This window comes from Rattus norvegicus, chromosome 16 (assembly GCF_036323735.1).
Source record: "Rattus norvegicus strain BN/NHsdMcwi chromosome 16, GRCr8, whole genome shotgun sequence".
Taxonomy (NCBI): Eukaryota; Metazoa; Chordata; class Mammalia; order Rodentia; family Muridae; genus Rattus; species Rattus norvegicus.
In genome coordinates this window covers 57,573,604-57,586,576 of record NC_086034.1, presented here as the reverse complement: position 1 = coordinate 57,586,576, position 12,973 = coordinate 57,573,604, and positions in this window count along the sequence as shown.

The following is a 12,973-nucleotide window of genomic DNA, read 5'->3' as shown; positions in this document are numbered from 1 at the left end:
TTACAGACATTCCAAAGCAGACAGGGAAAAGTCCATGAGGCCTCGACCCTACACAAAGAACAACAAGCAACTAAGGAATGCCATGAGAGGGAGAAATGGTCTTTTCCAGGGAAGAACAGGCAGATTGATTATTTAATACCAAATGGTTATTCCTGAAAACATACATTCAATTAATAGTATACAGACTGAACTGGTTGCATTTAAGAATATATATCTATATATTTATATCCATGTACCAACAAAAATGAGGTCATGAATTTAAAAGAAGGGAAGAATATTATGAGAAAGTTTAGAGGCAGGAAGCATAAGGGAGAAATGTGATAAATAATTTTATAATCTCAAAAATAGGAAAAAGAAAATAAGAAAAAATATGGATTGGGAATTTCATATCTGCATGACCTCAATTTCTGCTTAAGCATGAAGGATCTCACCGCTGAGAAGGCATTGTGCTTTCTGAGTGGAAGGAGGATAATATCACCGAGCATATCTGATGGGCAAATACCAGGCATAATGGAGGAGGTGTTATCTGAATAACATGCAGAGAAGGAATAGAATTTTATTATGCAGCTATGAGAGTCATTTTATTAAGGTTACATTTTCTACCTAATGCCAATCGGAATTTCTATTTCATTTTCTCTCCCTAACAATGTGAGATGAAGCCCACTGGAGTTTCACAGCAAAAATATGATTGAGATAGATTATAACCCTTTATCTCCAGTGTGGGAGCTAGAACCATAGAGCAGCAGCCCATCGTATCCAGAAGGAGTGGCTTGCCTCCTGTGAATTCCAGATCAAATTACAATTTAAAACAAAAGCTGAACCTTGCAGCTGAAGTCAGGTATATTTAAGCTGTGATTTGTTCTAATGGATGTCCTCTTTGAAATAACTTAAAATCATGTAACAACGCACCAGATTAGTTGCAGAGGTAGCTTAAAAATGATGGTGGGATGAAAATATTTCATAAACCAAGGCCTGAAACACGTTTGTTCTTATTGTTTGTGTTTTGTTTTGTGAGACAGATTCCCACTGTGTAGCCCAGGTGGACCTTAAATTGAAATTCTCCTGCCTTGGCCTGTAATGGCTGGGGCATGGTGCCAGTACATGGCACCATTCCCACTTCTAATAGTGTTTGTATTTGTAATTATAGGTACCATGTAAAATGTTGGATGGCTAGAGAAAGCATGAGTATTTAAACTATGATGCTACCTCAAAACATATAGAATTGTGTGTTTTTTTTTAAATTATTTGATTTATACTTTTAGGTGGATTAAAAAGTGAGTGTGTTAGTGTCCTGGGAATGTGGGAAGATTTTTGTTTGCATTTTTAATCTGTTGATAAATAGAAGCATATTTGTTTCATAGCTCATTATCCTAAAGGATGGCTTAAGACAATGGGAAATATTGACTCACCTTTTCTAAAGGGACAATTTTTCTGGAACTTTAAAGCCCAAGTTTCTGGCTTTTATTAGTTGATATACTAGATTATCATAATCTGGAAACAATATGGGTAATTGTCATTACTCCTGGTGGCCCACCAGAGCCAGTTGGTCAGATACTATTACGAAAGATGGCACAAGCCTTTGTCACATGAGACAGAGAAATCAATATGGAACTGCATTGGATGTTTCTTCCTGCCAATTAGCCATTATAATGCTAAAAAGTGTTATGCAAGCTTCTTTAGGAGAATTTTCATCAATAGTTGGATTATGTGCAAGAATACTGACTGGTCAGGCAAGATGAGCCTACTGGTACAACAGTGGCATATCCCTGTTAAAGGGATAACCAACTGCTTTCTGCTTGAATTTGGTGCCCCGTCTCCACAGGAGGGAATTCGTGTCTGGTACTGTAAGTCTGGTGAGAGTTGGAGATGTCACTGTGGGGAAACTACTGCTACTTTTCTGCTAAATGGACATGATATTCTTATCAAATTGCCTTCTAAATTACTGTTTATGAATCGGGCGATTCTTGCTTTCCTTCCTGTCCTCCAATACAATCTCTTCAGTTTCATTTTGAGCACTGTACAAGACTGATGGTAGGTACCTTTCCTCCCATCTACCTCTATACCCTGAGGACTCTCCTAATCCCAGCTTTGACGTAGACCCAGCTTTCCTCCTTCCTGTGAGCCCTCTCAGCCATCCCTTCCAGTCTATTGTCACTTCTTAGTGCCAACTGCAGATGTAATGCCTAGAAACATTCTATACCTAGGATCCTCAGTGGCGATATCTGGCAGGGGCTCAGGTAGGTGAATCACACTATCCTTCCTATTCTCCATTATGGTTGCATCATTCTTGCCCTCAACCTGGTAACAACTGGTTTAATAGGTGCCTCTTCTCCTATTCCAACTTTGTTCATTGGCTACTCAAACTCATAGTTCAGACTCATAGGCCTTTCATCCCAGTATTTCCAGATTATTTGTTTTATTGAAACCTATTTGCAGGATCCTCCTTTTCTAGTATACTTCCAACTCCTTCAGACCCTACCTCTTGGTTTGGACAGGATCCTATTAGCTCATTCCTGAAGGCCCTTTCAATCTTACCTCCTAGTCCAATTTTATTCCTCTTGATTATATACCAATCTGTAGAAACACTCCATACCAGGCAACCCATAGCCATACACTTTCTTAAAATCCAAAGAGAGCACAGAAACCGAGAAATAAAACAACCACTCTTCAAAGACAAGATCAGATATCAACACCTAGAAATCACAAACATTCCAGCCCCAGATGTCTAACAACCAGCACAAAACACAAACATTTACAAGGCAATATGCCCCTACCAGAACCCAGTGACCCCTTTATAGAAGGCCCTGAGAAATGTAATATAGTTGATGCATAAGACAAAGACTTCAAAATGGCAATTATGACTATGTTTACATTAACGAGGATGTGAATAATACCTTAATGAAGTATGTGGAAATACAAAGAGTGGAATGAAATAATAAAAAGAGCTCAAGATATAGAAATAGATACAGAATCACTAAGGGAAACCCAAACTGAGATAAAATTGGAAATGAAAAATTTTAGGAAGTCAAGCAAAAACCTTAAAGTTTAAGCATTACGAACAGAGTACAAGATACAGAAGACAGACTCCCAAGCATTGCAGACAAACTGAGATCGATATCTCAGTCAAAGAAAATGTTAAATCTGACAATACTCAGGCACAAAACATCCAGGAAGTCTTGTGTCCTATAAAAAGACCTACAAATAATAGGAAGGAGAAGAAACAAAGGTCAAAGGACAAGAAAGTATTTTCAGCAAAGTCATAGAAAAGAAAAATTCCCGAACTGTCTTGTTAAGGGTTTTACTGCTGTGAACAGACACCATAGCCAAGGCAACTCTTATAAGGACAACATTTAATTGGAGCTGGCTTACTCATTTAGTGGTGCAGTCCATTTTTGTCAAGGGAGGAACTTGGCAGCATCCAGGCAGGCATGATGCAGGAGGAGCTGAGAGTTCTACATCTTCATCTGAAGACCGCTAGTGAATAATGGCTTCTAGGTAGCTAGGGTGAGAGTCTTAAAACTCAGACCCACAGTGACACATAACTCCAACAAGGCCACACCTACTCTAACAGGGCCACACCTTCTAATAATGCCACTCCTTGGGCCAAGCATATATAAACCATCACACTAACCTAAGAAGGAGATGCCTATCAAGATATAAGAGTCAGACAGAACTAAAAAAGAAATTCCCAATTAAAACACTAAACATACAGAACAAGAATGGATATTAAAAGCTGTAATAGAAAAGAACCAATTAACATACAGACACACCTATTATAATAGAACTTGACTTCCCAGTGGAAATTGTAAAAGCTAGAGGGGTCTGGACATATATTCTATAGACTCTAAGAGACCACAAAGATCAGTATCAACTACTATTTTCAGTAAAACTACTAATCACAATAGACAAAGAAAAACATTCCACGATAAAAGCAAACCTAAGCAGTATCTAGCTATAGATCTACCTCTACTGAAGGTAGTAGGAAAAAATTGTCAATTTGAAGAGTTTACCTATAGACAAGAAAACACAAGGAAATAATCCCAACCAGTAAATTAAAAGAAGGAAAAAAAATCCCACATTATAACAACAAAATAACAGGAATCAAAAAACAGTGTTCATCCAGAGATTTGCAACAGGGCAGATGGCATTGCTCTGCCACACTCTGAAGTGCCTGTCTCAGCTCCACACTGAAAACATCTGCTTCCTTCTACTCCGACACAGTGATCCCTCCCTCATCAGGAAACAGGAACCAAGGGGTTTGACCACCACTGGAGCAGGAGGCACTTCCTGCTAATTCACAGAGATGTCACTGGGTACTGGCAGCCCATCGATTAGTCAGGACCAAGTAGTGCATCCTGAGGCAAAGCCCTGGTACTGTTGCTGGAACAGAAGTATGCCTTCCCTTCCACATCTGATATTTTAAAAATAAAGCGAGACCAGCCAAGGTGTCAGAATTAAAATACATATCAGTTCCACCTGTAGAGAGAAGTGCATTATGATTGGGGAAGGCCTAGCTTTGAATTTTCATTCCTGTGTATGGACCCTCTTACCTGAGATTCTGAAATTGCAAGTGTCAGAGAATTTTTCTTGCATCCAAAATTGAAATAAATGGTCAGCTTCTTAGGAAGCTCTGAGAATACAAAAAACAAAACAAAACAAAAAAACAAAAAAAACCAAAAACAGTGTTCATTAATAATGTTCAATATTACTGGTTTTAAATCCTCAAAAAAAAAAAAGACACAGACTAACAGTACAGATACAATAAAGGATCCATCTTTTTGCTGTATCCAAAAAATAAACCTTACTATCAAGGATAGTGTTGCCTCAGCGTAAAAGGATGGCAAAAGGTATTCCAAGCAAATGTACTCAAGAAGCAAGCCAGTGTAGCCATCTTAGCATCCAACAAAATAGACTTCAAACAAAAACCAGTCAGAAGAAATAGGGAGGGACATTTATGTGCTTATAAAGTGAGAAATCCACCAAGAGAATTTTGTAATCTAAACATCTATACACCAAACACAAGGGTACCCAAATTCATAAAAAAACACCACTGAGGCTAAAATTATATTGACCCTCATACAGGGATAGTGGCTGATTTTAATACTTAACTATTGCTAGAAGGAAATCCAGACAAAAACTAAACAAAAATGCTAGAGTTAAATAATGTCACAAATCAAGTGAATCTATTAGATATTTATAGACATTTCACCCAAACACAAAACAATATACCATATCAGAAGCTTTCTCCAAAATTGATCATATACTTTGACACAAAGCAAGTCTTAACAGATATAAGAAAACCAAAATAGCTCCTTGTATTCTATCTGACCACCATGGACTACAGCTGGATATCAACAATAGAAAGTATACAAACTCGTGGAACTAGAACAACTCACTACTGAATGAGAAACATGGGTAAGGACAGAAATTAAGAAGGAAATTAAAAAACATTAGAATTGAATGAAAATGAAAACACTACACACCCAAACTTAGGGGATGCAATGAAGATGGTTCGAAGAGTCAAGTTCATAACACAACTACATTAAAAAAAATTAGAGAGATCTCATATTAGCAACTTAATGGCACATATGAAAGCTTTAGAACACAAAGAATAAATAACATTCCAAAGGAATAGACCACAAGAAGTAATCAACCCAGGATTGAAATCTATAAAATATGAACAACAACAAAGCAATACATAGAATCAATGAAGCAAAGAGTTGATTCTTGGAGAAAGTCAATCGCATTGAAAAATTCTTATCTAAATGTACTAAAAGGCACATAGAGAAGATCCAAATCAATAAATTAGAGACAAAAGAGGGGACATCACAAGAGCCACCAAACAAATAAAGAGTATAGTAAGGACATATTTTTAAATGTGTAGTTCACCAAACTGAAAAGCCTAAAAGAAATGGATAAAATTCTTGAAATATATGACCTACCAAAGTTAAATCAATACCCTGTAAGCAATTTAAACAGACCCATAACCCCTAATGAAACAGAAGCAGTAATTTTTAAAAAAGTGGATGCATCACAAAATTCTACCAGACCTTCAAAGAAGGATCAATGCCAGTACTCCTCAAATTATTCCACAAAAATAATAACAAAAGGAACATTGTCCTCTTAGAATTATAATTTTTACAATTACTTTAATGTCTAAACCACACAAAGATCCAAAAAAGGAAATTACAGACCAATTTTTGCACATAAAATTCTTAATGAAATACTTGCAAACTAAATTCAAGAACACACTAAAAAGATATCCACCATGATCAAGTAGGCTTCATCCAAGAGATGGTTCAGCATACACAAATCAATAAAGTAATCCTCCTCATAAACAAGCTGAATGACAAAACAAAACAAACAGAACACATGATCATCTCATTAGATGCAGAAAAGTCCTTTGACAAAAATCCAATACCCCTTAATGATAAAAGGCCTAGAGAGACAAAGGGATACAATGTCCTTACTCGACATAATAAAGGCAGTTTACAACAAGTCCCAAACCAAATCAATGAAAATGGAAACTTCAAAGAGTTTCCACTAAAGTGGAAAACAAGTCAGAAACAAGACAAGGTTGTCCATTGTCACTAAACCTACATTCACTATAGTTCTTGAAGTCTTAACTAGAGTGACAAGACAACTGAAAGAGATCAGGGAGAGGCAAACAGGAAAAGAAGCACTTAAAGTATTTTTATTTGCAGTTGATATGATAGTATACATAAAAGGGTCTAAAAGCTCCATCAGAAAACTTCTACAGCTCTTAGACTCTTTCAGCAAAGTAGCGTGACACAAAATTACTAAAATTTACACAGGAAAATCAGCAGCTATCCTATACAAATAACAGATATATTGAGACTAACAGTCTGCTACAGGCTAGGGATGAGCCTGGAGACGTAGTAATGGAGAACAGGAAGGAGAGTGAAGATCATCTCCCTGAGTCCAGGTCTAGTGTGGCTACTGGGGGTCCCTGGTTGACACAAAGGGATGGGAGGAGGGAGGAAAACAGTCTGCTCCAAGGTTTGGAGGAGTCCCCAGGGGGTGGAGATGGGGAAGGAAGGGACCTTCAAGCAGTCTGCTTCAGGGCTGGGGATGACTCCACAATGGGTTTCTTAATCTTTCATTTCCCATCCTCCAGGCCTATACCTGTCCTCCCCCTACTCTTCCTTGTCCAAGTAAATGGTGGCTGCAGTGAACCTGTAGGCTGATGAACCAGAAAACTCACCATAGCTCCTGTTTCTTACAATCCACATAACCACATACTGATGACGGCTAATTAAACACATCTCTTCTCGCCATATTAATCTCACTCTCTCCATGTAGGTGATTTCTTTCCTGGATAATTTCTTAGTTCACCTCCTATTTAATCAACCTAGTTCCCTGAAATTTATTCCTCAACGAGTAGCCACAATGTGGTTTAGAAACAAGCAAACATGAGACAGATGATGTTTTTCGTTTGCTCAAAAATTTTCAGTGTTTTTCTGGATCAAAGAAAAGGCCAGTCAATGTCGTAACCATCTTGTCTCTCAACATTTCCCTGGTCTGAAGTTCAGTCACACTCTCATTGGCAAATGCAAGTCAGGCAGATGTGCTTCTGCTCGAGGACCTTTGCTTTTGCAGTGAGTGTCTTTGGTCAGCAGTAACTTTCCACTAGCTACCAGTAAGGCTCTTTATCCAGGCCTCTGCTTAAGTCTTTCTCTAAAGTAACAGGAGTCACTCTTGACCACTTGCAGGAGTTGGCACTCTTCTTCCACCATGTGGTTTCTGGGGGCTGGAACTCCAGTCCTCAGGTTTGGTGGCAGGTCCCCTTTCAGCTGCCTCACTAGCTCCTTGGGTATTATTTTTATCTTATGTATGTGCTCCCTGTTTCTACGAAGAATTCAGGTCATTCACAAAGATGACTGGGCCATACATGTGTAACAAGCATAACAAATTCTTAACACAAACTAAAACTGGCTTGATTAAGACTTGTTTTAAGGTATCTCTGGAGGCCTATGAGAAAGCAGATTAAGACCAATTTGTGTGGTATTGGGCAGGAAAGTTGAGTTAAAATGAGATCAAAAGAAGAGAAAGAACCTGTAACTTTTAATTCTCTAGTATGAATGTTCTTTTGTGTTTAAACTCTCTAAACAGCTAAACCCTTTTCTGTCTTGTTGGAAGTTGAGCATGGAATTAACCTCACTTTGGTATTACAAGCTGAGTAAATCCTAGATGACAAACATTAGGGAGTAAATGTCAACTCTTCCAGTTAATTATTCATACAGGATCTCGTGTAGCCTGGGTTGGCCTTGAATTTACCACATAATCAAGGATAGTCTTGAATTTCTGATTTTCCTGCCTTTGCCTCCTGCATGCTGTGATGATGAGCATGTGCCAGGATACCCCATTTATGAAGTTCTCGGGGTCACATCGGGGCTTTTAACATGCTAGGCAAGTACTCTACCAACTATGTCCTCAACCCCAAACAGTCTATTTGCAGTGTACAGACGGGAGTTTTAGTATTCCTCACACATGTACAACCAGGACTTGAGTAAATGGATCTTAGAACTAAGAATATGGAACATATATTCTTAGTTATTTAGGAAAAAGGAATCATTCATAATTTTTATTTGTAACTACCTTTCTCTTGAATTTCAAGAAATATAAGGTTTTAGAGTTATCTCTGATGTCCAAACATAAACAAAGGCACCATAAAACTTTTTAAAATCTGGTGTGTGTGTGTGTGTGTGTGTGTGTGTGTGTGTGTGTGTGTTTAGTGTTGCTCATCTGTAAATATATGCAGCTGGTTGATCTCTCCAAAGTGATTATTTAGGCAAACCAGGCAGGTCTGATTTTTCTCTTCTTTCCATAATTACTTTGATTCATTAGATTTTTATTGTTTTTCTGCCTCCTCGATATACTTAATTCCTGTGGGTTGCTTTTTTCCCCCTTGTCAGTGAGTTCTGAGAGCTATGTGTTGCTCTGTGTCCATTTCTTTCTGAGGCTTTTTTCCCCCCTTTCTCTGTGAGACTAGATACCTTCTTCTACCACACACATTCTGGTAGCTTCTCTTTTGGCTGTCACTGCACATAGTAAATCCTGTTTTAGTTTCGTATAACAGTTCCGTGTCTCCTCTGCCATTACACTCTTACAAGGACCTTCCTTCAATTACATAAAGGTGTTTTATACCATTCCCCGAAGAGATATTAGCTTACGAGGCTGGATTTCATTTTTACTGCCTCCCTACATTTCTAATCTGACTGTATTACTTGGTTTCGTTTCTCAGCTATGAATGTTAACAGCAAGGTACAGCAGGCATTGTGATTTGCCTGCAGAGGTTATTAAGATGCCATTGCTTCTCCTCCTCAGAGTCATTAATAAAGATGGGGAAAGTGAGTTCAAAAGTATTGCTGGATTGTAGAAAATCTCTCCCCTCCCCAAACAAATTTAGTATGCTGTAACTTAACCTTTCCTTCTGTTTTCTTTGATTCAACCAGCCAAATCCCTACCACCATGCTTGTGGCAAAAGAAACATCTCTCCGCGCTGTGAGCTGAATTCAATGAACTCTCATCTGCCTTAAAGTCAGATTTTGGAATTTAGGATATTTTCTTTTTATGAATTAGCATTAACTGCATCAAAAGAGCTTAATGGGAGTCATGAGGCATGCCTTGTGTGGCACTCACTTTCTAATAAGTAACCGAAAAAGAAAAGCTCATTGATTTGTTTCATTTTCAGGAGTGGAACACAGCAGCCGGAAAGGGATATTGACCAGGGTCAAAGCATGTTAAGACATGGTCCAGTTCCTTCGTAACAGATTGGTAGGGAATGACTTTGTGTCCAAGTTTTACTGGTGTCAGCAGACTGAATAAGACCACGCACTGAAATGCTGAATGGCCAAACAATGGCTAGCCTCATCCAGCTAACAAATGAATACTTAGAACAGTAGTCCTGAATTGTCACAGTGGTGCCAAGTGCCCTGCCCTAACCAGATGGAACAATGCAGGAATAATTTTAAGGCAGACAGAACAGCGTCTTCCTTCTCTACTGTAGGTTTGCAACACCTAAGCCACCTGTGGTAGGAGTCTAAGACGGTGGTTCTTAACCTGGGGGTGACAACCCCCAGAGGTTTACATATCAGATATCCCGTATATCATATATTTACATTACAATTCATAACAGTAGCAAAATTATAGCTATGAAGTAGCAACAAAATAATTTGGGGTCACATAAAGAACTGTATTAAAGGGTCACAGCATTAGGAAGGCTAAGAATCAATGCTTTAAGATAAAGACTTGTAGGGGTTGGAGAGATGACTGGAGTAGTTAAGAGCACCGGCTGTTCTTCCTGAGGACTTGTGACTTGATTTTCAGTGGCCCCATGGTGGCTTACAACCATATGAAACTCTAGTTCTAGGGGATTCAACATTTTCTTCTGGCCTAGGACACCAATGTACAAGATGTACAGGCAAAAACACACATAAAAACAAAAATAAATTAATTATAAATGCCACTGTTAAAAAATCTTCCTTGCTTGGGGTGCTACTAACAACATTTCCTTTCGCTCTTTTGATCACCTACATACATTGTGCAATGATTACCAGCACCCACAGTGGATCAATTGTGGACATTAACTTGTATCTTCTGTTTGTAAGAAGACATCAGACAGTCTGGTGGTGGTGGTTTTGGTGGTGGTGCCGACGGCAGCAGTGGCAGCAGCACACACCTTTAATTCCAGAACAAGGGACACAGAGGCAGGCCCATTTCTGTGAGTTCCAGCCTGATCTACAGAGCAAATTCCAGTAGCCAGAACTACACAGAAAAACCAAACCAACCAAACCAAAACCACCAACACTAACACCAAAAACCTTAAAAGAACCCAACAATTTTGACTTCTTGTACTTGTCAACATCCTCTGTGAGAGGTACAGAAGAATAAAGACAGAATAACACAGATGTTGAGTTGGGGAGCCATGTAATCAAGGCCCTAAACAAAGTCCCACCCACATGGGCTGCAGTTATTCACTGCCCTGGGGACTCCAGCACTTGCCAATCCTGGGACAGTTTCTCCATCTCTGTTGCTAATGATGTGCTGCAGGTATTAACCACTGACAGCAAGGCTCTGATTGGACACACCTGCCACCGTTGTTTATATTCCTTTGACGTGTCCATGTAGGAAACACAGGTTTGAAAATGAAAACCTGTTCCTAAAATCCATTTGGCTGATAATTGAATACCAGACATTCACACGTTACTTCAGTATCTCCCATTACCCCAGTGTCATTGGACAAAGAAAAGATACCTTCTGAGGTGTACTTGTGGCAGTGTAAACTACTCATTACACTAACTGTGGTAGTGGCTATATTGTGCTGATAAAGATGCAGAGAATCTAATCCCGTTTGCTCACACAAATACACATGCACACACAGGTGAATTAATTAGTCCACTCCCTTTATTAATAGCTGTGCTTCCCCTATTTTCAGTTTTCAACACACATGTCAAGTAGGTCTTCACAACTGCCTACAGCTTGCCTTCCTGGGGCGTGAACACCTCTGTCCTCCTTGGGCATCTACAGTTATGGGTACCTACTTACCATGCCACATACTCACACAATTGAAAATAATGAACAGTAAAAAATACTGTTGGCTGCTCTAAGGTCATTGCTTGTCATGTGACTGTGTACATGTGAGACTGTGTATGTGTGAGATCTTGGGAGGCCACAGACTAATTCTTAGTTCTTTTTCCTGAGGGGAAAAACCCTTTGAACTCTTAAAGTGCATTCACTTGGGTAGCATTAGCATTTGCTGTTTGTGGAGGGAGAGAGAGATAATAAAAAAAATCTGTCTACTTAAGACTGCTGACTATGGGTGGATGAGACAGAATCATTATTCTCTAGGCCATAAACTTAAGAGTTGTTGAAAACAACAGGATTGCCTTTTTTTTGGTGGCTACTTGCTGGTTTTGAAAAGGACAAGGGACATTAGCATTTATGATATTCATTGAATTTTGCTGTTTATTGTAAAGCCAGAAGCTGGTTTGAGCCCCTATCCACCTACTGTTCCTGATATTTTTGTTGAACATTTACTATATTCCAAGTAATGAAGTGAAGAGGGATTTTAATCCAGCACCATGGCTGCTTTGGCAAGAGTTCACAACCAAAGATATGATTTGGCTGGAATGCAGGCTTGGCCTTAGTACATACTTTTAATTCCTAACAATGAAGGCAAGGTTAGTTAATAGAAGGAAGCAGCCATGTTTGAAAATGACATCTAATTGAGTGGCAGACAAAATGATGAATCAGAGAAAGATTTGACAGAATCAGTCAGATAGAATATGCCCCAAGTCACAGGAGAACAACATAGGAGAGGCTACTTAAGAGCAGAGAAAGAGAAAAAAGGGTGGTGTGGTGTGTGGTGTGTGGTGTGTGGTGTGGGGTGTGTGGTGTGTGGTGTGTGGTGTGGGGTGTGGGGTGTGTGTTGTATGGTGTGTGGTGTGTGGTGTGTGGTGTGTGGTGTGTGTTGTGTGTTGTGTGTTGTGTGTTGTGTGTTGTATGGTGTGTGGTGTGTGGTGTGTGGTGTGTGGTGTGTGGCGTGTGGCGTGTAGTGGGTATTTGTTGGGCTGCATGTATGCCTTGAAGCTAGGGTGCCCAAGTGCTGCCTGGGGAAGCAGAACACAGTTCATGATAGAGGTGCCAGCCTGTGTTTTCCCAGGTGAGAAACATTAGGGGCTGGGACGGATGCTATGGTTTCTGGTTTCCTGGACACCCAGATGTTGCTGGGGACCACGGGGAGTTGGGAACTGGGGTCCAAGCTTTCTCTTTGCACCAGGCAGGAAAAAGATGACTGAGCCTGGGATGGAATCTGGCTTGGTTCTGAGTGATGAGTGTTGGAGGGACTGGAAGAGAAAAGGCCTTGTCTGAGTGATTTAGGCACACTTTTTATGATGAAGCTCTCCCCCTGCCCAGGTAATCCTTGATAAAGGAGACAGTATTTGCTTGT